Genomic DNA, 27,432 nt, shown 5'->3' with positions numbered 1-27,432 from the left:
CAGGGAAGACATCCTGAAGGAGATGGTATCTGAGCAGACAGGTGGAGTCAAGGGTGGGCTGAAGTCACTCACTTTGGCCTGGAAAAGCCAGTTATCTACATTTCTCCCCAATTCTGCCTTTAGTGACCAGACTGGTAACTTTGAAATCAGCAATGGCATGAGTATTCTCACCTTAGAAATCAGCAAACCCTAATAAACCAAGCTTTTTCCTCTTGGAGAGTTGGTTGTTAAACATTTCCCAGCATACCCCTTGGGAGGATGTAGTCACGAGGGATGGAAGGGTATCACGGGCAAAGTATGCACCATGGGCAAAGGCATAGGAGACCGAAAAGGCATGGGGGTGGGGACTACAGGACTTTAATTATTCTAGGCTGTGAAATGCACGCTGTAATAGGCAAGATCAGCTGAAAGGAAAGCCAGGGCTAGATTATGCAGGGCATTTTAAGTCATCCTAAGGAGTTCCCCCTTTATCCAGCAGTGATGGATAGGCAAAGAAGTTTTAAACCAGGGTGTTCTATTCTACATATTTTACAAACCTCCTATTTACCTCCTTGATGAGAATTATCATAATTATGCAACCCGAATTGATGAGACTGGAGAAATTTTGCTCTTCAAGCCACCCTCAAAGCCAAAAATAAAAAAGCAAAATGAACTTAAAAACAAATTTTTGAGCATTATACGGTGACAGATGGTAGCTATACCTGTGGTGAGCAGAACACATGGGGTTGTCACATCACTATATGGTACACCTGAAACAGACATCACGTAGCCATACAATTAAAAGTAAATCAATTTTTGCAAGTACAAAAAGGTTTTTGAAAAATTAGTTTTGGTGCCCAGATCTTCTACCATGACAGCGTAATTGGCTTCAGAAAGGTGGTCTATGGAAGATGCAGCAGTTTTTGTCCCACCAGAGGACATATTTCAAACACTGGGTTAAATGAGGGAGTTGTTAAAATAAAGATGATTAACTGTGAAAAAAGACTAAGATGTAAGGAAATTCTGTAGGGTTCCCTGGGGTCACTCCAGTGCCTTCTACTGAAAAAGCTTAACATTTTAAGTTCATTTGCTTAAAAAAATTTTTTTTATTGTTTGTGTGCAAATGTCTATACACACGTATATAATAAAATATAATTTTACTTATTTTATTGCTCACTTAAAAGGAGAAATACTTAAAGGAATCCCATTGCTTATTACTGAGCATCACGAAAGGTGTATTTGGAGCTGAGGCTGACAGAGGAGGTCAAACATTCTAGTGGGAACTGAAAAATGTGGTCCTTCTCCTGGCTGTTCAGCTCACAAAGCTGACTTGGTAGCTATGCTGAATTTCTCATGCCATCCCTAGGCCGCGAGGGCCACTCATTCTGGGCTTATTTGGCGAATTTGGCTAAGTTGCTGCTCTAAAGAGTTCTGCTGTGATTCCCAAGTGCTCTGTTGCTTATTCCTTCCAGCCACTCTCTCCAGCCTTCCAGCCTCGCTCTCTCGGGATACTCACCTTTCCCATAATTCCAGGCCAAGGGGTTATACCATATGCTCCACTTTCCATGGTCTATCTCTGGGGAAATTGTCTAATTGTCCTGATGACACAAATAAGCTCCTATCCTGAGAGATATGGTTAGGAGCTCCGGTTCCAAAGTCAGACATGCCTCAGTCCCAGTTTTTAGTTAAGTTGTGCATGAAGTCGTCTTTTTTTTTTTTTTTTAAAGATTTTATTTATTTATTTGACAGAGTAGAGCACACAAGTAGGCAGAGAGTCAGAGAGGTGGAAGCAGGCTCCCCACTGAGCAGAGAGCCTGATGCGGGGCTTGATCCCAAGACCCTGGGATCATGACCTGAGCTGAAGGCAGAGGCTTAACCCACTAAGCCACCCAGGCACCCCAGTTGTGCATGAAGTCTTAAAACCTTAGCTTCCTCATCTATAAAATGGGGGTAAAGAGCACCTGTTCAGGTGTTGGAAGAAGCATTAAATGAGATAATTTGCATTAAATATATAGAAAGCACCAGTAGCACAGTAAATGCCTGGCAATAGTTATCACTACTATGGTTTGCAGATGGCCAAAAGTCAAACACCCAGAAAAGTCAAAAACCCAGGTGAAGCCGCTAGGCTTCACCTTCCTCAAAATGCTAAAAATTTAACAGTCATTTATACTTACTATGATTTTAAAAAAGATTTTATTTGAGACAGAGAGATAGAGAGAGACAGAGAGACAGAGAGAATGAGTGGAGGGAAGGGGCAGAGGGAGTAGGAGAAGCAGACTCCCTGCTGAACAGGGAACCCAATGCAGATGCCAGGCTCCATCCCAGGACCCTGATCATGACCTGAGCTGAAGGCAGATGCTTAACAGACTGAGCCACCCAGGTGCCCCTTACTATGATTTTGGGTATTATTATTACCCAACTGAAAAAGAAAGGAGGTTTTTTTTTCTTTTTTTTTTAAGAAACGAGTTCTGATGAAATGTTTTTAACTCTCCCTTGGATTCTCCCAGAGTAAAGCATTTCCATGGTTTTGTCTTTGATTTTTCTTTCCTCTTTTTAATTCAGCTGATAATGTTGTTCATTATCCACTTGAGGTTGCATTAGAATAAATTAATATTAAAATATTTAAATTTAGAACAATGGGTTTGAAATGCCATTAGGAAGATTTATCACCTGCAATGAGAAATCAGTGCTCCATTAGCTGCAATCCCCTCTCCAGTAAGTTTGGAGACCTCAGACTCAGATCATTACCCAGCACCTCACTCTTTGTCTCTCTCTCTCTGTGTCCCCCGATGCCGTGTGGACCACTGTTCTTGGGTTTACTGAGAGTTTGTTATACTGATTTGCTTTGTGCCTCAGACACCTGCATCCCCAAGATGCCAAAGTGAGGCCAGGTAACAATACAAGAAAAGGCAAAGTGTACTTGTTCAACCAGTTATTAAAGATAATGTAAAATGGACCCCAGGAAAGGAAAGTGATTGAGAACTACATTTCCAACTTAGAGGATAGGCTGTGCATGGGAATCCCATATGATCCGTGAGGCTGTACAGAGGTCTTGCTAAAAATGCATGGCATCTGTGGCCAAACTGCTTGGGTTCAGCTCCCAGCCCCGTCCCTTGCTGGCTGTGAGGTCTTGAACAGGTTTCTTTACCTCTCTGTGCCTTGATTGCCTCATCTGAAAAATGGGGATGATAACAGAAACCCGCCTGACTGAGCTGTTGCGGCAATTTTGTGAGTTAAGGAAGTGAAAGGGCTTCAAATGTTGGACACGCAGCTAATGCTATGGAAGTCTCCGCTGCTATTACCTAGTCTTTGAAAAAGATTTAAGCGCAAATATAATTACAGGCTCTTCCAATCAATTAAGCACCTGCCAGCATTCCAGAAGACCTCTTATTTACAAGATCCCTTTCTTTGGCTCAGACTTGTCTCCCCTTGCCAATTTGATTCAAAAGGATAATGACCTACTTTTAAGTAGAAAGCCCCTAGGAAGTCACTTTGAGAGGAAATTTCTCAGGAAATTCCCTAGTAATCTGTGGGGTGGATATCAGGATCTTAAATCTGCTTAAAAGCCAACCAGCCCCAAACTAGTCTACTGTGCTACAAGCCCGGATGGCGGGTTAGGACTGTGCTGTTTCTTAGTCTGCGACTGGGTCCTTGCGTGTGCTTACTGGGTGGAAAGGAGTCCGGCCGTGCGTTCGTGCTTTGTTCACATGTTTGCATGTATATTTAACGTCAATATATATTTTACTTAAAACAAACATCCTGCCAGGAGATACATATCGTTTGAGTCTCTTCTACATCTTCCTTGTGGATGCCTGAAAATTTCTTTGGGGAAGAGCTCTGAACCTTTTGCACCTACACTGAGGACTGAGCATTAGGTAGCTTCTACATGGGACCCCTAAAACATCAGTTTTTTAGTATGACTATGTCCCATGTAATATTTGGGACATAGTTATACTAGAAAAAAATCATATTTACCTGAAATTCAAATTTAACTGGGCATTCTCTATTTTGCTTGCTAAAGCCAAATTTTGGATAAACTGTTTCTTAGCATATCTCAAATATTATGTGGAATGATTTATACTAAAAAAATACTTATCTGAAGTTCAACTTCAACTGGAAGTCCTGTATTTTATCTGATTACCCCATTCTGAGTGATTTATACATGCAGATTCATTGAACACTCATACAACTGAATGGGGGAGGTCCTATTATTACTTCCATTTTACAGATGAGGAAACTGAGACATATAGGCTTAGTAGTTTTCCTAAAAAATCTACAATATCAAGTGCTGGTCAAGATACAGAAAGCTTGGCACTGCCATTCTGCAGGTCAAAATGCAAATGACACAGTCACTTTGGAAAGTCATTTCATAGCTTCTTAAAAACACACACTATCCTAGGACCCTACCTACAACATCACCCACCAAAGCCCTTTGGAAGAGCTTCCACTGGATCCTGGGAAGTGAAAGTAAAAACTAACTGTTCACGGGGCGCCTGGGTGGCTCAGTGGGTTAAGCCGCTGCCTTCGGCTCGGGTCATGATCTCAGGGTCCTGGGATCGAGCCCCGCATCGGGCTCTCTGCTCAGCAGGGAGCCTGCTTCCTTCTCTCTCTCTCTCTGCCTGCCTCTCAGTGTACTTGTAATTTCTCTCTGACAAAAAAAAAAAAAAAATCTTTAAAAAAAAAAAAAAAAAAAAAAAAAAAACCTAACTGTTCACATACTGCACTGTACTCTAGTTGGTAGATCTGTGTCTCACAGGAGCAAGGATTATAAGTTCTGAAACTGGGGCACCTGGGTGGCTCTGCCTTTGGTTTAAAGCCTCTGCCTTCGGCTTGGGTCATGATCTCAGGGTCCTGGGATCGAGTCCTGCATTGGGCTTTCAGCTCAGCGGGGAGCCTGCTTCCTCCTCTCTCTCTGCCTATGTGTGACCTCTGTCTGTCAAATAAATAAATAAAATCTTAAAAAAAAAAAAAAAAGAAGTTCTGAAACTATTTGTATACTAGAGAGGAAAAAATAAGCAAATAGGTCATACAAATAATTACAGAGAATCTCTCACTATTAGAAAAAGAAGTTACAGGTAAGAAAGGAAGAAGGCTAGAATAAACCCTCACGGGGACGCCTGGGTGGCTCAGTTGGTTAAGCAGCTGCCTTCGGCTCAGGTCATGATCCCAGCGTCCTGGGATTGAGTCCCGCATCGGGCTCCTTGCTCCGCAGGGAGACTGCTTCTCCCTCTGACTCTGCCTTCCACTTTGTCTGCCTGTGCTCGCTCTCGCTCGCGCTCTCTCTCTGACAAATAAATAAAATCTTTAAAAAAAAAAAAAAAAAGAATAAACCCTCACGTACTGGACTGGAGTCAGAGGTATCAGTACTGATTTGTGTCCGTGAAAAATACACAGATAAACAGACACAGAAATAACAAGACAGGGGTGTACACACATGAGGGGGTATGCATACATGTAATTACCTACTATCTACATATAGGCTAGAAGCAGTAACGCCCCAGGAGCGAAAGAGTACACCCACTGCCCAGTTCTTGGTTTTTAATACCATTCTCCAATAAAAGAAACCAAAAATCCTTGGAGAACTGGTTAATTCTAGGATTGGGGCAGAAAATGATAGAAGCTGAACCTGGAGTCTCTTGTGGTGCCAGAAAGTAAGGAGGAGCTAAAAAAACAGGAGCATATCAAGGGGGCAAGGGAGCCACCAGAAAGAGCTTCCAAAGGCCAAAGTTGGAACCATCTGAGCCATAAAATAAAGGAACGGATTAGATTAGAAACCAAAGAAAGAAGTAAGTATCTATGAGTCCATACTGCTATAAATAAATACATGAGGGATAACTGACAAGTCCTTGTCACAGAATCTCAATTAACACATGTAGAAGGAATGAGGGAAGGAGGAAATCGCCATCAGACGGTCACAGTAATCACTGCTGAAACCAAGAGGAAAGGAAGGGTACTCATGTCAGGGGGCAAGTGTTTCCACAGAAGCGGGATACTTGCATAGATTCGAAGTATCTCTCTTCAAACATTCAGTAGTTGCATGAGGAAAATAGTAAGTTCATTGTGGGGAATCCTGACAAACATGGCCTCAGCCAAGCGACCAAGGTTCACACCACCAGTAACATATCAAAATTATGCACTCCTGAGTCAAAGCACGGAGAAGGGCAACCTTCTGTTCTAGCCTTCTGCAAACTACATCATATTCATCTCATGAGGAAACATCAGATTAACCCAAATCGAGGCTCATTCTGTAAGGTAACTGACCAGTGCTCTTCCAAAGTATCAAGGTCATTAAAGACGGGACTAGAGAACGGTCAGAGATAGGGAAAGCTAACGAGACCTAACAACCCAAAGCAGTGTGGGATCCTGGAACAGGGAAAAAAAAAAAAGACTAGTAATGGATAAAGTGATGAGATTCAATTAGAGTCTGGAGCTTCATATATTGTCCCAAGATGTAAGATGCTAACATTGCGGGGGGTGGGGGGGAATGAGTCAAGTATACATAGTAACTCTCTTTACTATTTTTACAACTCTTCTGAATCTAAAATCATCTAAAAAATAAAAAGATTACCCCCTGGCATGTAAAACTCCCATTCCTTCACACAGTCCCTTACTCGGCAAAAAATAAGAAATAAAAACAAAAATAAATTAAAAAAAAAAATTAGAACTAAAGAGCTGGTTTCGGCTATAAGAATAGGGCCAGGCTACCAGACTTCTGACTACTCAATTACTTTCTTAGTCCTCTTTTCGTCTTTAAATCAGGTCAGGAATCCTAAAGAGTCTATTTTTTCCCCCTTTCCTTTTTCAAACTTCTAAATCAGGATTTCCTACGGAATGCAGCTGGCACTCGGCTCCCACATAGCTCGAAGCCTGCTGGAGTGACAGGGCCCGACTGGTGGGCTGTGACCCTTCCCAGCCTCTGCTGTACTTAAGCTTTCGAAGTGCAGTTCTGGGAAAATGGGTTCTGGGGGTGGGGAGTAGGTGCCATATTCTGTTAAGATGTCTGCAGCCTCTTCTAGAATTTTTGGGAGAAAAGCCGTGCGAAGGAATCTCACCAAGAGCAAGAGTTGCAAGTTCTGGTCTTCAGTATCCCCACTGCCTCATTTTTTTGTGGAAAAGAACTCCCGTCTCTGAATGTATAAATAAACTATTAGTGGGTAACCAAGTAAAAACCATCTGCTGCCATCTGAAGATGCTGCCAAACTGTGACATTTCAGAGGGCTGTCTACATCTTCCATCTTTCCATCTTTAAAAAAAAAAATTACATTTTTTAACCTAAAAGCAGCTATTTTACCTCATTAAAGTGTTGGATTTTTTTTTTTAAAGATCTTTATTTGTTTTAGAGAGAGAGCATGAGAGGGGGTGGGGCAGAGGGATAAGGAGAGATAATCTCAAGCAGACTCTGTGCTAAGTGCAGAGCCTGACATGGGGCTCGATCTCACAGCCCTGAGATCACGACCTGAGCCTTAACTAATCATTGGTTACTCAACCGACTGCACCACCCAGGCTCCCTTAAAGCATTTGATATTGGATGAGAGACTGGTCTCTGACTTTTCAGTTAGCTCACAAGGTAAAGACCAATTTTGATCAATGTAAAATATTTGCATATTAGTTATGAATCACTGGCAATAATTACTTTAATAGGAGATGTTTCTGCCTAATAGAAAAATGGGCTACTTACCAAAAATCTACCACCAAAAGCTACCCATACCTATGGTTGTGTGTCAGGGAGAAAGTATATCTGTATTATCTTTAATAGGTTCAAGACACACTGGAACTATTTATCTTTGGAGGCTCAGAGATTCTTGGAACTTCCAGGGTGGGAGAACTAGCACCATTGTTCCTTTCTCCAGGCATCAGGCCAACTTCGTAAAGCCTCAAGAGGACACACCTACGTTCATGGTAGTTGGGATTGCCACAACTTGATCACAGCAAATTAGTAAGCTGGCATGTTCACAGGGCACACTGGGATTTTTCCAGAAAGTCTACAAGGAGAAATTGTAGCTCAGAACAATCCTTGGAGGGGCAAGGGAAAGAGCTTTATGTCCTGTTTCCAGTTGATCAACTTGTACCTTCCAGAAAACCACAATCCGTGCTCCAAATTGCTGCATTTCATCTCAATCTAGATTTAGAAGGCAATTTAGGATAAGTGAGATGCCAAACCAAAAACAGTCAAGATAATGTGAAAAAGAACACAGGACTTTTGTTAAATGTCACAATTTCCTAGGTCATTTCCACCATTCAACCTTGTTATAAAAACCAGCAAAGCCAAACGAGACAGGATGCAATCTGTGTCTTGAACCCCAGGATAGCGCTACAACAATGTAATTCTAAAACATATGAATAGGAGATAGGTTTCTGAGTTTTTCCAAAGTCAGATGTTCATTCTACTTCCTGGCCTCCAAATCCCAAGGATAATGACTCAGTAGATTTGCGGTGGGGGAGCGAGAACAACCAGACCCTTCTGGTTCAAGATGGCAGTTTGACTCTACAGAGGGTTGTGGGGCCAAGAGAGGACTGGAGCCCTTGGTGTTCATCTCCACATCCCTGGGATAGAGGCCTTGCGGACTCTGGGGCAGCCCAGGCTCTGGGTGCCAGCTGGGTGTTCTGGAGGTCCAGGCCAGGCTGCGAGTGTGAGGCTGAGGCCATGGTGGTGATTGATGGCACACCAAGAGCAACAAGGAAGTAGTGTTCTGCTCCATTGCTGAACAGTTGCCTAGGCTTTCCTAGCAAGTACTCATACTTATGGCTGTAGGTCAAGATTAAGTGTATGGGGATGTCTGGATGGCTCAGTTGGTTAAGTGTCTGCCTTCGGCTCGGGTCATGATCCCAGCGTCCTGGGATCAAGTCCCACATCGGGCTCCTTGCTCCCCAAGAGCCTTCTTCTCCCTCTGCCTCTGCCTGCCACTCTGCCCGCCTGTGCTCTGTCTCTCTGACACATAAGTAAATAAAATCTTAAAAAAAAAAAAAGATTAAGTGTATGAACCTTGGTCATCAGTGAGTGTTTTATTGTCATTGCTCAAAAGGGTAATATGAATAATTATGGGATGCTAAATTCATAGCCTATTACTTTAGGGGGAGATCTACATATACATGTCTATCGCCCTTCAAAAAATGTGTGTGTGTGTGTGTGTGTGTGTGTGTGTGTGTGTACAGCCACAGATATATTTATATATTTAAATATATATTATGTCCAGAGATCGGCCAATTTCAGGCCTACATGCTAGACATGATAAAACTTTATTTCCAGTGGCTTTCCCCCTTGGCCACACCAAATACTGACGCCTGGTTCCCATCCCCAGGGGTTCTGAGGGATGGCCTGGACATTGCAACATGAGGCTAAGGTGGAGGACCTCAGCTACTTTTCGAATCTAAACCCCCCAGATCTAGCAGCATTGATTTCTATGGGGAAGCAGTCAGAGCCAGCTTCCTGTGTGGCCAGTGAGGGCCACCGTGGAGAGGAAGCATGCTCTGTTGACAACTCTTGAGGGAAGATGGTTGTGCAGTTGCTGGTACACTGCTCCGGTCCTCATCAAAGGTCAACTGTCACTCTATTACCCACAGACCACAGCTGTCGATGGGTTTCTGTCTGGATAAGAGGCTGGAGCAGGCTTCACAGTTAACGCAGCCACGAGCTCAAACAAGATGGTAGAGTCAGACAGGAGAGCTTTGGTCCCTCGCAGCCTCTGCAGAGAGCCTAAGTCCCAGCCAGGTGGCTGTGTGGACTTCTGTCCTAGGAGATAACAGAGAGCTTCTAATTATAGATCTGAACCCACGTTTGAAATCTCTATGGATTGCTAAACAACTAGTCTGTCGACTGTCTTATTTGCAAGTAAGATCAACTTCCTGGTATCTTTGTCTCTCCAGTCATCCAGTAAACATCTTTGTATCCTCCTCTCTCATGGGAGGAAAAAAGGAATGTATCCTGAGCTGCTCCAGGCTTGAAAGCAGAGGGGTAGCCACATCAGCTCATTTCATCCCCCCTTCCACCGCCCTAAGAAGTGGCTCACTCTCCTGGCCTTCTCACAGTTGCTCCAAAGAGGCCACAAGCCTGGTCTGTCAGCCAGTCGGTAGGTGTTAGTCAGGACCCAGTGGCCAGCATGGAGTCCCAACTGCCTGGAGTGGGGGACAGCGGTTCCAGCCACTCTCTTGCAAAGGCAGCCCTTGCCCCCAGTGCATGTGTCTGCACGCGTTCAGGCCAGGCTCCTTGGCCCTTTCCACTCTGGGTCTTGTGTTGCTGAATCTTTCTATTTCCTCCTTCAAGCAGCTGGTGGGAGTCTCTTCCAAACCTTGGTGTATTAGCTCTTTGCTGCTACCTTACAAATTACCGCAGACTAGGCAGCTTAAGCAACACCCATCTATCATCACAGCTTCCAATGGCCAGGAGTCTGGGCACAGCCTGGCTGGGTCTTCTGCTTGGGGTCTCTGAGATTGCAACCAAGCTGCCATTCTCATCAGGAGACTTGACTAGAGAAGAAACTGTTTCTGAGCTTACATAAGTAGTTAGCAGCTTTCTTCTCATGGCTATAGGACTCTGGGCTCTGGAATTTTGCTGGGGGGCGCTCTCACCCCTAGAGTCTCCCACTGTGTGGCCATCTTTCAACATGGCGGCACCCTTCTTCACAGCTCCCGCCAGAGAATCTCCTTCTTCCCTTTGCTGAGTTACCCAATCACTACAGCAGTCACCTGCTAGAATGAGCGCAGTTCCCCCTGCACTCAAGAGGAGGGGGGATACAAGGGTACGACGCACTGGGGGTCACCTCAGGGTGTGTCTGCCACACTCAGCCACTCGGCTTTTGTCTTGGACACAGACTGTAGGATTAGACTTCCTCTTTGATCCTTCTTGCCAGGCCTGAACTTGACCTCAATTTTTGTCACTGGTCCCTGGCTGCTTCCACTAGTTCCCCCAACTCTTTCTCCCTCTAGATGCTCTTGGATTATAGTTGAACGTGCTGGTGGCAATCATCCTAGACAGATAAATGACATCTAAGGAAGCGTAGACAGGTTAAGTGGTCTTGTCCAAGGTCACATAGATTATAGAACAGATGGAATCCAACCTGGATCTGTTTGATTCCAAATCCCATGACCTTGGAGTCTGCTTAGCCTATGTGATAGGAATAATAATTCCATCCACCCACCAGGACCAATAATGAAATAATACATAGAATGGGACTTTGTAAATTGAAGATTGTCATGCAAATATTTATTAATTAAGAGTTTCATTCATTAAAATCATGCATTTTTTTGCTTTTTAAAAAAATAGATCCTCTCTTGCTTTTGCCCTTTGAAAACCCCACATCTAAGACAAATTTGTTTACATAGCTTTGTGGCATATTAACAAGAGTTAAATCTTTTTAAATATTTCCCGTATCATCCAATGCGTGGCTTACAAAGCCTGAGTGGGGGAAAATTAACCAAAGAAAAATCTTTAATCTCCCCCTTCTTCATCTTCCTTTGTCCTTTCTATGCTCTCTTAACAGCCTTCCTATTTAGACCCATGATTTCCATGAAGGAGCTACCAAACTTGGGAGACCGGGCTGTCTGTCCAGACGCCTTGATATCTAAAAATACAGGGAACATGAAACAGAGGTGTCCTTCGCCTTCCACTTGGGCCCTGCACTGCCCCGAGCTCTAATCTCAGTCGGCAAACCCGTGGAGCTGGGGCTGCTCTGATGGGGGCCCGGGGAGCGACACTGAGGCTCAGGCCCACCAGGCCCCCATGAGCTCACCAGACTGGTGAGCCCCGAATCTGGGCACAAGTCAGCCTCCATCGGCTGGATCACGGAAGCTGGTCTCAAAAGCAGAACGCTGAACAATCACACCATTGTCTGAGAAGCCCAGGCTCTGTCTTGGGTTATTTAAGGCGATGAGGACGGACCATGGAGATCCCCACATGTCTCTGGTGCTGAGACCCACGGCTCACAACACGAAACCGCCTGCTCTTACATATGGCCCACTACTCCACTCACCCAACTACAAAGTGTTCTCTCTGTTCTGATTGCCAGGTTCTCCCAGGGTATCCTGAACCTCGGTCTGTAACACAGTCTTAAGCGAGCAGCACACAGTTGCAGAGGGGAGTCACCTCTTAAGCTCCGAGGTCACATGCGATCAAAAGTGAGAGACACCTGGATTGCAAACTTGAACTGGGCCATTGGGTATCTGGTTCACCGTAAGCCTCTCCAGGCTTTCATTCCTTCTCTCTGAAATGAGAACACCTCTACTACCTAACTCACTGGTAGGCTGACATTTTGTCATGCGTTAACGCATGTAAGAGCTGACCACAGAGCTCAGTCTCAACAGAAGCCACTGCAAGGACAGAGGTATTCCCTAGCTATGCCGGCCCATATGGGAACACCTGCTGTGCACGGCTGTTGAGCACTGAAAACCTGGCTGGTTTGGGCTTGGCTCTCTCGTTTTTTTCCCCTTCTCCATTCTAAGACAGATGTCAGGCCATTATGTTCCCTTGAGAAGACACGCCCAAGGAGACTAAGAGTCATCCATGCTCCAGTATTATTATCAGTTCTACCACGAAATAAGCCATTCCCCGAGTTTCCTGGGGTGCCACTAAATCACAGACTGGGGTGGGGAACAGGGAGAAGGTGGGTGGAAGAAAGGAAAAAAGAGCAAAGCAGGTCACCCATGCTGGAAAGAGGTGGTCCAGCTGCCCACACTGAGAATTCTCCCTGCCTTCCCTTAACAGAGTCCCATCACAGTGCACGGCATTTTACAGTTTGCAGCCTGTTCCTTAAGAGTCTCTGAATTGTAACAACCAATTCTGCAGGGCAGGTCAGAGACATTTTGTTCATATTACCCTGAAGGAGTAACCTCCCATGGAGGGAGGGGTGAGCAGGGGAGACCACGTGGTAGCTGGCCAACACTTCGATTTCGCATGCTGCCTTCAGACTCTCCCAGTATTCCACAGGTTAGCAGTAAGCCTCGAGGCTTTGAGGCATCAAGTCCTTTTTCTCTCTAGAGCTGTGCTATGCAGGATGGTAGCCGCTAGCCATGTGTGGCTATTAGGATTTTTAAAAACTTGGAATTAGGGTGCTTAGGTGGCTCCGTCGGTTAAGCATCTACCTTCGGCTCAGGTGATAATCCCAGGCTCCTGGGATCGAGCCCCCGGTTGGGCTCCCTGTTCAGCGGGGAGTCTGCTTGTCCCTCTGCTCCTCTGTCCCTCTCCTCACTTGTTCTTTGTCTCTTTCAAATAAATAAAATCTTCAAAATAAATTCTATCCTTGGTCATACAAGCCATATTTCAAGGGCTCAAGAGCCATAGTGGACTACTGTCCACACTGCCGCCCAGAGCAGAGAACATTCCATGACTGCAGCAAGTGCCAGCAGAGAACGCTGGTCTACAAAGGACTATTGATGGCGTATCCAGAAAAGTATATTAAATAACTACTTTCTTCATTGTTGTAATAATTTATGTTGTACTTAAAAAATGAAAACAAGCCTTACCCTGTTCCAAATCCCAAGGAATCATAATCTAGAGTCATAATTTCACCTGTCGTTCACAGCTTAAAAATAAAAAGCGAAGGCTTCACCAACACACAGCACTTCTCTTTCTTTTGGAAGGTGTGTTTGCTTCCTGGGGCCCGGTGACATTCTAATAGTCTCATCAGTGTCTGTGGGTGGCAGTGCCTTCTGTGCACCAAGACCCAGTTATTCCGTGAAGGTGACAAGAACATGGGGACCTGAGCTCAGGGTGAAGACACGTAATCCGTGCAGCCTGATGTTCCCCTTCATCGTCCCGGTGACGAGAGGTCTCTAGGTGGACCAGTGTTGCTGCTATATTTGAGCATCAGAGAAGAATTCTCCCATGAGAAGCCTTTACCCATTTTTGATAGGTGCTAGCTGTAACGTGCCTACGGACTTCTAGAAGCATCAGGACCTGAACGTTCCATGCTAACGAAACCGAAGCTGTGGCAGGACAACAAGTAAAAGCAGACCTCGAAAGAGAAGGACAGCGTTCCAGCCCATGCCTGGCCTGAGGCCAGCTCTGCCAGGGTCCACAAGTCCTTCACAGCGCACGACTTTGCTTGCACAAGGATAATGGTGTGAGGCCACACTGATAACAACAGTGACCAATTTATAGATGTTTACTCCGTTGGGCTCAGTGCTAAGGATTAACACGCATTATGCTACAGAACCCTCTAGTCACACTGTCAGGGGTCACCGCTCTAACCCCATCTCACAGCACCTTCAGCAAGTGAAGGGACACCCTTGCTCATGCAGTAAGAGGTAGTAGCTGAACGTAACCAAGAGGATCTGGCCACTTCTAGGAGTCTCTAGGAGTACGCTGGCCCAGCACCCTGCCGATTCATCTGTATACCCATCCAGCCCTCCCCCACTACCTCCCGACTTTTAATCAGCTTCTCCAGTCACCTGATTTAGTGGCAAAGCACATGGGCTCTTTGTAGAATAGCTGGGTTCTAGTCCCAGCTCTCTGGTTACACCTGTGTGCTCATCTGGACTGGTTGGTTTGTCATCTATCAAAGGAGGAAGATATTGATGGCTTCCATCTCCTGAGAGCTAGGAGAAAGGCAGAACCTCAGGTTCGCCACAGAGACAGAACCTGCATTTTAACAAGATCCCCAGATGTATTTGCACATTATTTGGAATCCTCATGCTGTACTAGAAAACAGTGTCCTGCCAGGAACCATCAGTGGGATCCGTGGGACCCCCCCCACAGTGGGCTGTGAAGCCAGACCGGTCTCCCAGGTGTAGCTCAGAGAGCTACAGCGTTCCCCAGGTGATCATGGCCATGGTAGGCCAGAGGTTTACTCTGCAGAAAGAGGAGGGGATGAAGCTCAGTCGGGGCTGCCAGGACTCAAGTCAACGAGATAACAACAGCCACAGAGATCCGGCAAGGGCTGCACAGAAAGCAGCATTTAGGGCGCCTGGGTGGCTCAGTGGGTTAAGCCGCTGCCTTCGGCTCAGGTCATGATCTCAGGGTCCTGGGATCGAGTCCCGCATCAGGCTCTCTGCTCAGCGGGGAGCCTGCTTCCTCCTCTCTCTCTGCCTGCCTCTCTGCCTACTTGTGATCTCTCTCTGTCGAATAAATAAATAAAATCTTTAAAAAAAAAAAAAAAAAAAAAAGAAAGAAAGCAGCATTTAAGTGGAACAGAATCTGCTGGCATCTGTTCCCATAAAGATTTCATGCCTAATTAGGTCCCACCTAAGAAAGCTGAATCCTGCTGTGGGGAGTCGGGGAGGCCACTGTGGTCTCTCTGGGCACTGACTGCTCCCCACCAGGGGCCAAGCCAAACTGCGCCTGGGTCTGGTCCTCAGATTCCTGGAATTCTGCCTGCAAGGGAAGCTGCTTACAGGCCAGTAGGCAAGTCATTTTGAATAAAGGATCCTCAGTGCCTCCAACTGGGTCTATTCTTTCCTTCCGCCCCCTCCACCCCCACTTTCTTAGGAGGTTCCCGAGAACAGAGCTTGCGACAGGAACTCGTTCCCATGATTTATTGGGAGCATGCTCTCAGGAGAAGGGGTACAAATAGGGTTGCTGATAAAATTTAGGATGCCTCCTTCAATTTTAATTTCAGATAACCAACAGATAACTTCAATGCAAGTATGACCCAAATATCTTGTGGGACATACTTCAACTAAAAAGTTTTTCATGATCTTAAATTTAAATTGAACTGGTGTTGTTCATTGCTCGGTCTGGAAACGCTGACTGCAATGGAAGACAGGCAGGGAGAGGAGCTAAGTAAGCAAGCAGGTAGACAGAGCTGGACCCTGGCTTTCGCTTGAGCCCATGAGGAGTCCAGAATGTTCACAACAGTAGTCCTACCTTGGAGCAAAGGGGCTGGCATTCTGTGCTGGTGTTACTCAGTCAATGGCATGGTCTGCCTCTGGGCAAGGGGGGAGGTAAATCCCATTTGGCCAAGGGCAATTCTCCAGAAACCAAGGGTGCCTGGGAGTTGCCAACAGCCAGTCCTCAATCAAGATGGGGTACAAGAGCCTCCACGACACCCTCCCCTCCAACATATACACTCCTTGTCAATCCTCAAGCCCTTGAGAAGTCAACATCTTCGTGATGGTTTTACACTGGGGGAACATCCCTGGATCTTTTATTCTCATTTCATTGGGGATAGATCCATATGGAGGGCTTTCAAAAAACAGAAGAGGATTGTGCTTTATTCAATAACTGCCAGACCTGCATCGTCAGCATATTATCAGGTCAACTCTGGGCAGTTCCAAGAGCTGGGCTGAGCGTTTTCTTTCTATGGTATTTCTAGAACAGAGTGATTGTTTCACTAGAACGGGAAATGGGGGAGGGAGAAAAGCTTCCTGCCTGGTTCCCGCCTTCCAGGCAGTGAGGACTTGGCAGTGTTTGCTGGAGGCAGGCTTGGCGGGTGTCACTTTCAGAATACAAAATGACATGACAGCTTATGGACTGGGCATGAATCATGCATAAGCAGCTAAAGAGATTCCTGTGTTTTATACGCATTTGTCTATTTAAAACCCAGCAGAAAACTCAAGGTGAAAAGTGTTCGGGACCAAAGACTTCCAAATTCAGGCTGGTGGGCAGGAGGGGACAATTGTGCCCATTTATTCAGCAAGGACACTACAGGAATATATTCCTAAACTTCAGATTCAAGAGTTCTCCACTGATACTGCTGGTTATTGCTAGCTGTTTGCCAGCTACAACTAGATCAGTCTTTCCAGAATGTGGTCCACAGAACACCTCCCTGGTAAGTGAGGTTGTGTGTTTAAGAGTTAGACAACTCTAGAAGATGTACAAATACCTAACAGACACATGAAAAAGTGTTCACCATCATTAGCCATCAGGGAGATTAAAATCTAAACCACACTGAGACACCACCTTATACCAGTTAGAATGACCAAAATTAACAAGACAGTAAACAACATGTGTTGGAGAGGATGTGGAGAAAGGGGAACCCTCTTACACTGTTGGTGAGAATGCAAGTTGGTGCAGCCATTTTGGAAAACTGTGTGGAGGTTCCTTAAGAAATTAAAAATAGAGCATCCCTATGACCCTGCAATTGCATTACTGGGTATTTATCCCAAAGATACTGATGTAGTGAAAAGAAAGGCCATCTGTACCCCAGTGTTTATAGCAGCAAAGGCCACAGTCGCCAAACTGTGGAAAGAAACAAGATGCCCTTCAATGGACGAATGGATAAGGAAGATTTAGTCCATATACACTATGGAGTATTATGTCTCCATCAGAAAGGATGAATACCCAACTTTTGTGTCAACATGGAAGGGACTGGAGGATATTATGCTGAGTGAAAGAAGTCAAGCAGAGAGAGTCAGTTATCATATGGTTTCACTTATTTGTGGAGCATAAGGAATAACACGGAGGACATGGGGAGATGGAGAGGAGAAGTGAGTTGGTGGAAACTGGAAGGGGGAGACGAATCAAGAGATCTGTGGACTCTGAGAAACAAACCAAGGGTTTTGAAGGGGAGGTGGGTGGGGTATTGGGTGAGCCTGGGGTTGGGTGGGTATTACGGAGGGCACATACTGCATGGAGCACTGGGTGTGGTGCATAAACAATGAATTCTGGGGCACTGAAAAGAAATTTTTAAAAAATAAAATAAAAATAAAAGAGTTAGACAACTTTGTACACTGCAGCTCTTTCTTTGGAGCTTTCCAGTGTCTATTTGTGTAACAAAGGCCCTGAGAAGTCCTGTAGTACAGAAAACCAGCTGTTGACTAATGTACCTTTTTGCAGAACACCAGAAGTTCTGAAGGGTAAGTACCACCTGAACAATCCCCATAATGCAAGGGGAAGAGAGCAGGGGAGCAAAAGGCAGTTACTTGAGGGGAGGTGGTGGTGGGAGGTCCCTCTCCAGTATTTACATCAGAGAGCCTGTGTCAGTGCTGGTCATCACCGTATTGCTGGTTTCTTCTAGATAAGAAATTAAAGGCAGTTAAAGGCCTGATAGGAATCAGGAGGGTAAGACTTCGCTATTGTCAACCCTTGTTACCCAGTAGATCCCGTACTGCTTTCTTCACCACCGAGAATAAATTCAGGAGAGCAGAGTCCTGGTTTTCTCAGAAGCCACCACACGGGGGAGCTCTCAGTAGCACAAGAAGCATTACTGAGGGTCCTGCAGGTTCAGGAACTGAAAGAGCATTTGCTCTCTGGCATACAGACAGAATATGCTCACTCTTCTCCCAATTAAAAGAATAGGTAACATGGGAAAATTGCCTGTGGCTATTATTTGGGAGGCAAGGAGAAGGTCTCTCTGCCCCCAGTATATTTTTAAACATAACTTACTGATACCTGGAATTCCACCATTAGAGATTCATTCCTTTGAGTTAAATCAGTGGTTCTCAACTACAGAACCCTCATGATTCTCCTCCCTTGTTAAAACAGTTTGCTAGGCTCCACTGCCAGAGTTTGATTCAGTAAGAACCAGAGAATTACATGTCTAATAACTTCTCAGAGGATGCTTATTCTGCTGGTTCAGAACTTTGAGAACTTCGGTACTTTGAGAACTACTAGCTCCAAGTCCTGAATGAGAAAACACATCCCCCTAGCTATTCACACCATGCCTGGCATATATGACTGCCGTGCTCAGTGGTTCTCGAACTCGATTACACATTAGAATCTCCTAGGGAGGTGTGATAATGCCAGGGCTCAGCCTGCATCCCAGACGAGTTCGATCAGGATCCCTGGGGATGGAACGGTCCCAGATATCATGACTCTCCAAAGCTCCCAGGTGATTCCAGTGTGCAGCTGGGGTTTGGAGGACTGCAGCCAATGGCAGCTTAGAAACAGACTCATTTGCCATGCCTGGTTTTCCCTCCCACCTCGACAGCCTGGGCTTCAGTTGACCTCTCTTATCCCAAAGCACAATGTGTTCAGGTCCTGACCAGTCCCTCTCTAACGTCTACATCTTCTCCTACACTAGCACCCCTGTCTCAAGTCATCCTCACCCCCCATGCCTGTCCACCCCCCCCCCCAAGCAGGGAGTGCTCCTGCTGACCCACAGAGCTCAGTGCTCTCACTCTTCCCAGGCCAGCCTCCCCAGCTGCTCCATCAGTGCCTTCCAGCCATGCTGACCGTCCATCCTTTCGGCCCTTCCTCTCCGTACCCCCCCCAACCCCGCCCCAGCCATTTAGGGACAGAGACACTCTCCCACCCTCTGACTCCTGCAAGATGTCCCTGACGCTGTGCTCCCCTTCCTAAGGGCTGAGAGATGACAAAGGCTGTTACTATAAATATTAAGAGTCGTCATAATTATTGGTTTATCTCTCCAACTAGACAGGGGGAAGGGAGGGAATCTTCGCTGATAACAAGAACCACCATTTAGCAAGAGTCCAGGATTTTGTTCCTCAGCCACACGGATCAAAGAATGAGAAAACGGCTCCTGCTCTGAGGAATTTACATTGGATTGAGCAGAGAGCCTCCTAAAATGTCACCATGGTGACAGGTCTAGCCCTAACTAAACACCAGGACTAAGAGCTGCAGAAGAGATCGCTTTCAGTTATAGGACTGTTTGTCCAGAAACTCTTCCAATAGTAATAAAATCTAAAGCACATTTTGTTATACCTGGACCACACTGCCTAACCAAAGCAGGAAAGGTAACACAGGTAAAGAAATCTACAAGTGAACCAATGACAGCAATACCTATATCTGTGTGAGTAACGGGGATGAGGACCATCAGAACCCCCATGAGTGGTCATCTACACCCACAGTCATCCCAACCCATCCTTGAGATTGGAAATCCAGGAAGAGATGCCTCCACTCCCACAGACCACAGGGACACGGCTCCTGTTGACCCCTCTGGCCGCCTTTGAAACAGGTGGCCACACACTGTCCCTGACCTCCGCTTCCTCTCTCTCCTGGCCCTTTTCCTTGACCTCCTCCTCCTCCCAGGAGCAGCTGCCCCCGCCCAGCCCCCATAGCTCCCAGAGCAGATGCATTTCCTCTTCTTCCCCTGCCCCACCTAGCCTTCCCACAGAACAGGATACCTTCCACTGGTTTCCTGTGGGGCCATGCATTTTTTGTGTTTGTGTTGGAGGGGGGAGAAAGTAAAGGAAGAGCTGTATTATTAGAGCCTCGACCTTTATAAATGCACCTCCCTGCCATCTGTTATCCTACAAGGGGGAGCAAAGGAGAGGGCCCCAATTGACCTACTTGCTGAATGGCTTCCAAGCCTCACACTGGGAATCGGAGTGTTTGAATAAGAGGATCCCACCCCACTCTCCTCCCTCATCCTTACTGTGTGGCACTAAACCCTTCTTTCAAAATAGTCAATTCAATCTTGAAATGGAAACCCAGTGGAGAATTTTTTTTTTTTTTTTTTTTTTTTTTAAAGAGGGAGGGAGAGAGAGAGAGAGAGAATCTAGAGGAGGCTCCACACCCAGCATGGAGCCTGAGGTGGGGCTCGATCTCACAACCCTGAAACCTGACCTGAGCCCAAATCAAGTCAGGTGCTTATCTGACTGAGCCCCAGGGGAGAATTTTAAATAACTCCTTAGCTCTAACAAAAGGAGAAGATGGGAGTTAGGGTTGATGGGAGGACCCACTATGCTTCCTAGGAGCATCACGACAGAGGGTAATCCCAACGCCTGTTGAGTGGAACCCATGCCAGCTGCGGCCACCAGGGCGGAAGATGGGAACTGCCATGGTCTTAGCTCTAACTTCCCCAGCACCTGGTCTTCAGCCTGTCGTCCCCTGAGCCAGCCCATGCAAAGGTAATAGCTGAGCAGCAACCAAGAGAAAAGCCAAGAAGCTTTCACATTTCGCTGTAGACAAGCAGAGTTAAGTGAACATGAAAAGGTCTAGCAGTTGCAAAGACTGGGATCCCATAACCTCCGGTACAGGTTCTCTTTCAGTGACTATATTGCTGGGTTTTTCTGCCCAAGGCTTTTGTTGAGGACAATCACAGAGTAGGCAACAGCGACACCTGCCTTTCAGAACAGATTCAAACCAGGTAAAGAGAAACCAGAATGTTACCCCTCAGTACCCCTCAGTTACCCCTCAGTACCTTAACAGGAAATAGGGTCTTTGGAGATGATCAGGTTAATGAGATCATTCGTACGGGCTCTCATCCAGCAGGACCGGTGTCCTTATAAGAAGGGGACATTTGCATACAAACAGACATGCACACACAAAGACCATCACATGGAGATTAAAGTGGAGATGGGGGAGGAGGGGATACATTTACAAACCAAAAAATGCCAAACTGCCAACACACCATCACAAACCAAAAGGGAGGCAGGGACCAGATTCTTCCATGAACCAACCGATCCTGGTGCCACCTTAGTCTTAGGCTTCTCATCTGCAGAACGGAGACCTTTCTGTTGTGCTATCTTCCAGTTTGGGAGATGTTTTTACGGTAGCCCTAGCAAACTGACACAGGCATTAATTATAATTTGAGAGGCTGCTTACACGGTCATCTCAGCTGCATAGAAGCATGTGGGGGCAGAAGCAAAGAATTCAAGGGGGATCTAATCTCACTTCTCAGCTGTAGGACCTTAAAGCTCAAAGACACTCAAGTATTACCCAGTTGCCTTGTCTACAAAATGGAACCCTGTTGCCACTCACCTCCTCAGAGCTGACATGCTTCCTTGATGAATTCATGGATGATTAAATTGGAAAGGGTGACCCTTATCGTTATCACAAAGAGTATTGCTTTTCCTTCAACTGCCCCACACATCGACAAGACCGGCCAGCCCTGGGCAGCATGAGGCTCTTTATGTGCCCCCCACGACCACCTCGTTCTAGATCTTGGGAGGCTGACCTGTAGGGAAAATGTCAATGGCTCCCTTCTCTTCTGCTATGAGTCAGGACTGGCCAAGGGGATGATCTGAGGGCATGAAAGCAGAGATGTCCAGGCTCTCATCCCCCTGGCACCCTCCCTTCTGGGTTATCAGGAGTTGACCCTATCATCTACAGAAGGCTTCAGCTACCATCAGAAAAATAGCTCTGTACAGCTGCTCTCTCAGGGCTCTAGAAATTCTGTCCCCTCCTTGTACCTTTGGGCTTAGGAAGCACCAGAGCCCAGCAGAACCCCACAAGGGCTAACTACAGGACATGATTTGCTTTAACTCTGCGTATACCTTGGCAAATAATCCCTTTAGTAAAGGCTTCTCAAACTATCCTGTTTGAGTGTGCCCTCCTGGCACACAAGGCTCTGATTCAGTGATTATACGTTTAGAAAGAAATTTTACAATATCCAATCATCACCTTGTACTTTAAACTGATATGACATATACCAACTACAGGTCAATAGAACTGGAAAAAAAAAAAAAGATGCAATTTGCAGTTCCTCCTATGAGAAGGTAGAGTTTCTCTCTCCACCCTGATTCTGGCCTTAGCCATCTTCTCCTTTGGCTACATATTCACAAATGTGACAGAAGCTGAAGTGATCAAGCATTCATGGTTCGCCCCTTCTTGCCCCTCCTTAGCAGCCTTGGGTCATCACGCAGAGAGAGCTGGGTAGGCTTTCTGGAGGGAGAGACAGCGTGGAGAGGCCCCATGCATCTTCAGCAACCAAGATGAAGTGTCAGACTCCCCATGCTAGACCAGCCAGCACTAATTAAGCTGCTCAGACCAGAAAAAAAGGTACCAGCTGCCCCTACAGAACTGTGAGCAAAGAAAATTATGGTTTCCTTAAGCGATTCTCTTTTGGAGTGGTTTGTTACACTTCCAAGGTTAACTGAATGCATGATTGTAGAGACTGTAGTGTCCACTGACTCGCTAACAGATCTAGAGTGTGTGCAGGAGAAAAGGAAGGCCGTGAATAACCAACTGAGAATGGAACAGGCAGGTCTGCAGTCTCGAAGGCAGCTGTGAAGGGATCCCGCACCGCCTGTAATCCCAGACAGATGGGGCCCCGAGCCAAGCCCGACACTGGGGGTCAAGTTTACAAGACTGCAACAACAAATAAGTATCCAAACCTACCAGGTCTCTCAAACGAAGACGGTTTCAAAATGTAGTTCCCGTGCCAGCTGTGACAGTCTCAGCTCCCTACTTATGAGAAAGGCCGATTCTCACACTTTACCAAAGGCCTCACGGATCAGAGAAGACCCTCAGGATGGGGCCTTGCACTGGAATTTATCAAGTCCTTCCAGTGACTTGGAGGCAGGTACCAGTGCACAACAGTAAGACTCTGGTGGACAAGGAGTGGGGCTCTGACGTGGGCACATGGGTGCAGACACAAATGAAGCTGAGAATTCTGAAGCCCCCCCCCCGCAATTCCCCTTTCATCTGCGTTATCCCCAGAGGCTGTCCTTCTCCCAGCCTGGAAACTGTGTGCTCAGCTCTAAAATCTTTTAGTGACTCCCAGGAGGTGCCTCCAGGCCCCTAAGGAGAAGGAGATCCCAGCATAGCCCAGATCAACACTAGGCCTACTCTGATCTGACCAATTTGTGTGACAGGCGTTCAGGGAGCATACATAAGAGTGCGTGCCAAGGGGGACAGACTGCAGGGGAGGAGCTGGCGGGATGGGGGTGGTAGGAGCCAAATTTTTCAGGGCTTAGGGCACTTGGGAAACACAGACCTTATTAAAACTGGACTCGCATACACTTACAATTAGGTGTATTAAAAATAAAGTTAATACTCAAAACTCATCACTCCCACTTCTCTCCCCTACATTTTACAATTATCGATGCTTTTGAGGTCAGTTGCCTCAACCACTCGCATAGTGGGAACACGGTGTCATAGCCCACTCTGCCTCTCTCCCCAGATCTGTCTTCAGGACTGAGATGTTCACAGCTTGAAGAGAGCAGTGGGGAGAGTATTTATAGCTCAGAGAGGAGCCAACACGAGAAGCCAGGCTTTCCCCTTGCCGCGGATGGCTGATGAGGAAGCCTCTACCCGCACACCTCGGACTCGATAAGCCTAAACTTATTGTCATGGGTCTACTCGTCTCAGATTTGGGCTTGAACCCGTTGGCCCTAGGACCCAGGAGTGACATTCATGGGAGCTTGGATTCAGTGGTAGCCGTTGTCCATTCCTGCTGCTCCTGTGACAAGTTACCACACACTTAGCTTAAAACAGAAATAAATGTAAAGAATTACCTGGAAGTCTGGGAGGTCAGAAGGCCAAATTGGGCCTCCCTAGGCTAAATCAAGGTGTCGCCAGCACTGTGTTCCTTTCTGGGGACTCCAGGGGAGAACCTGCTTTCTCATTGCTTCCAGCTGCCTGGCCATTCCTGGTTTGAGACCCTTTCCTCTGTTTTCAAAGCCAACAGCGGCCACTGAATCCCTCTCCGGCTGCCAGCCTTCTCACACCGGCTCCTCTGCTTCCCTTTTCTCCATTTAAAGACTCCTGTGATCATATGGGGACCACCTGGATGCATCAGGATCCTCCCTTTAGGGTCAGCCAATCAGCACCTTAATTCCCTTGGCAACTCTTCTGCCTTCCACAGTAGCCTGCAATCAGAGTGAATCACCAGAACCTTCCTGCAAAGGCTCAGGGAGATGGGAAGATCAGAATTCTTTCTGCACACCCTGCTCGGCACCCGCTCGCCCCAGCCCTGCCCTGCGGGCAGACCCTAGAGCACGGTTCACACACATGGACAGGTGTATTGCGGATGGGACAACAGCCCAACTCTTGGAATAGCTCTGTGGAGGCTGTTCTCTGTAGGAAGGCACCCGGGTGAGACCCCCCAATCCCATAGACAAGGTGGGCATAGTTGACACAAGGATGAAACAGTGCAGCAGGGATTTGTGGCAATGACTAATCACAGTGTCCTTAGGAATGAAATCAGTAGATACCTACTAAAAGGCAGCTTGAGCTATACAAGGACAAACGTGGATTTACTGGCAGAAACCTAACACAAGTGATCCCTGAGGGATGCACGATCTCTTTCTCAGTTGACAGCCCCAGAGCCCCAGAACAAATGTCCAAGCATCAAGTATAATGCAGCCAAACAGCATAGTCAGCATTTTCTTCCAAAGTTTTCCCAGAGCAAAACTGTGGCCATTTACCCTGGCAGCTGGGCCTGGAGAAGGAACGACACAAACCTCCCAAGAGTTACTAGACACTGGTTCTGAACCGACAGGAATCCCCAGAGACCTGAAATATCACCAGGGACCGCCACTCAGAATGGGAGCTCGTGGAGGTCACGTGATGGCTTGTATCCTGGCACACGTCCCTCTCACAGGACGTCCAGCATGGACACCCACCGTATTTCCTCCTCCATCTCAGGTGCACAGAAGAAAGAGAGAAACTTGGCGACTGCCAGAACATTCTCATGGTCTCCCTGACCCATGGGATAAAGACCATTGTGGCTGGAAGAGCCAAACGGAGTTTCCGGCAGTTTACTAAAAAGAGCAACAATCTTTCCTAATATTTAGTTTGTTTTCATAGTTACCTGCCAAGACTGATGACCTGTAACTTTAAAACCGTGTATTTGTTATTGGAAACTGACCATAGTGCTTATTTTATTGGATTGTGTTTGTTTTCTTGCCAATCATGTTTGCATTTAGCTGCTTATCAGCCTGACACACTGAACCACTAACTACAACTCCTGGGTCTTGTAATAATAAACAAGCCCGCATGAAAACTGTGAAGTTTCTTTTGGAGTTAAGCATGCTTCTTTATCTTGGCTTTCTCTTTTCACTGATTAAATAATCTTTAAGTGGTGTTAATATCAGACCTATTATCTAAAACACAATTCAAAATATTTCCTTTTCCAATTAGCTAAATAAATTATGGCACAACCAAACACTGGAATAAGGAATAGAGCAAATCCTCTCCAAACCCCCTAAGCCCAGGGGTTCTCAAGGCCGAAAAAAAAGGGCTTCCGCGAACACTCGCCATCCAGCAGGAGCCTGGCGTTTCTGGTTGCTCTGGTCTTGAATAGGGTGGGGGCAGAAGGAGAGAAGCTTCAAGTGGACTCCTCTCTGATCATGAAGCTCTAAGGGGGGCTGTGGGGTTCCATCTCCGGACCCATGGGATCATGACCTGAGTGGAAACCAACAGTCCCAGATTAACCAGCTGAGCCACCAGGCGCCCCAACCTAACTTTTACAAACCAAAGTTAGCAAGAGACTGCTGAGGCTGGGCACCGGCAGAATGTCTCTATAGAGTGCATCCCCTTGCGGGGACTGGTGCCAAGCAGGGCACCCCGGGCTCACACCATCTTCACGGTCAAGTTTTTCCCAGATGTTGCCCCTGGTGGGACGTGGGGTGAACCCCCAGGGAAAATAGGCACAGCGGTGAGCGGGTTCACTTCTCATCCTGGGGGGCCTTGGGAAGCAGGCCAAAGAGGCCAGGACCGCGGAGCTGCCCGGCCTGCCTCGGTGGGGACCGGAATCTGCAAGCCTGCGCTGGGGAGCGGGACGGAACAGCTGCCGTCCTTTCCTGAGCGACAGAAGGGACGCAAACCGTCGCGGCCTTCGGAGTGGCCAAGGAACGCGCGATGGGGCTGCGACCACGGAGAGGCTGCCGGAGGGGCCGAGTCCGGGGAGGGAGGGGGTTGGGGGACGACAAACCAAGCCCGAGCACAAGACTCTGGTTGCCGCTCACTTTACTTTCAGGCTCCGACCCTCCGGCGGGGACGAGGAGGGAGCGCCTCCGAGATGCACCTGCGCCACGGGCAGCGCCACGTGGCATCTGAGCGTGGGGTGCGGCACCCAGGAAGGCACCTAAGTGGGAGGCAGGAGGCGAGAGGCTTCCTCTCCCCCAAACACGCCGCCCGGAAAATAATCCGGCAGAAGCGCCCTGGCTCCCCAGGGCTTGATTTGCGCCTCCGTTTCCCGGTGGGTGCGGCCTGGGGCTGCGGCTTCCCCCGTAGCCGCAGTGACGCCGGCGGCGGCTGCGCGCCTGGCCGCGACCGCAAGTAGCCGCCTTGGCCAGAGGAGGGCGCTGCTGCTCACCAGCTTGGGCAGAAGCGAGTGCGGGGCTCCTGACCGCGTCGTTTGAGTTTTACACAACAGGACACTCTTGTTTAAAATCATACATCTCTGAAAAGTGGCTCCCACTTTCTTTCTTTCTTTTAAAAAGACTGTTTATTTATTTCTTTGCCAGAGAGAGACACAGAGAGAGAGAGGGAACACAAGAAGGGGGAGTGGGAGAGGGAGAAACAGGCTTCCAAGGAGCAGGGAAAGGGGGTGGGGGTGGTCTCGATTCTAGGACTCTGGGATCATGACCTGAGCGGAATGCAGACCCTTAACCACTGAGCCACCCAAGCGCCCTGATTTTTTGTCCTTTCTAAGGACACTAGAGGTAGGAAGTTTTGAGAAAAAAATTTCCCCAAATGATGAAAAGAAAATTGCCAGACTCCTCTCATTTTATTCTACCTCTAAAGAGTCTCTTTCATCCTTATTACAAACCCTTTGTAGATGAAAGAAAAAACTCAAGCACGAGGATGCGTAAAGCCTGCAGAAGGCTGCAAAGATTCTCGTAAACACGACGAGCAGCAGATGCACACCCGGGGTAGGACTGCGTATTTAAAAATGGAAACTTCCTTGAAAATAGGTAACTGTCAGTGCTGCAGAACCATAACAGAAAATA

This window comes from Mustela nigripes, chromosome 4 (genome assembly GCF_022355385.1).
Source record: "Mustela nigripes isolate SB6536 chromosome 4, MUSNIG.SB6536, whole genome shotgun sequence".
Taxonomy (NCBI): domain Eukaryota; kingdom Metazoa; phylum Chordata; class Mammalia; order Carnivora; family Mustelidae; genus Mustela; species Mustela nigripes.
Note: the sequence above shows the minus strand (reverse complement) of the source record.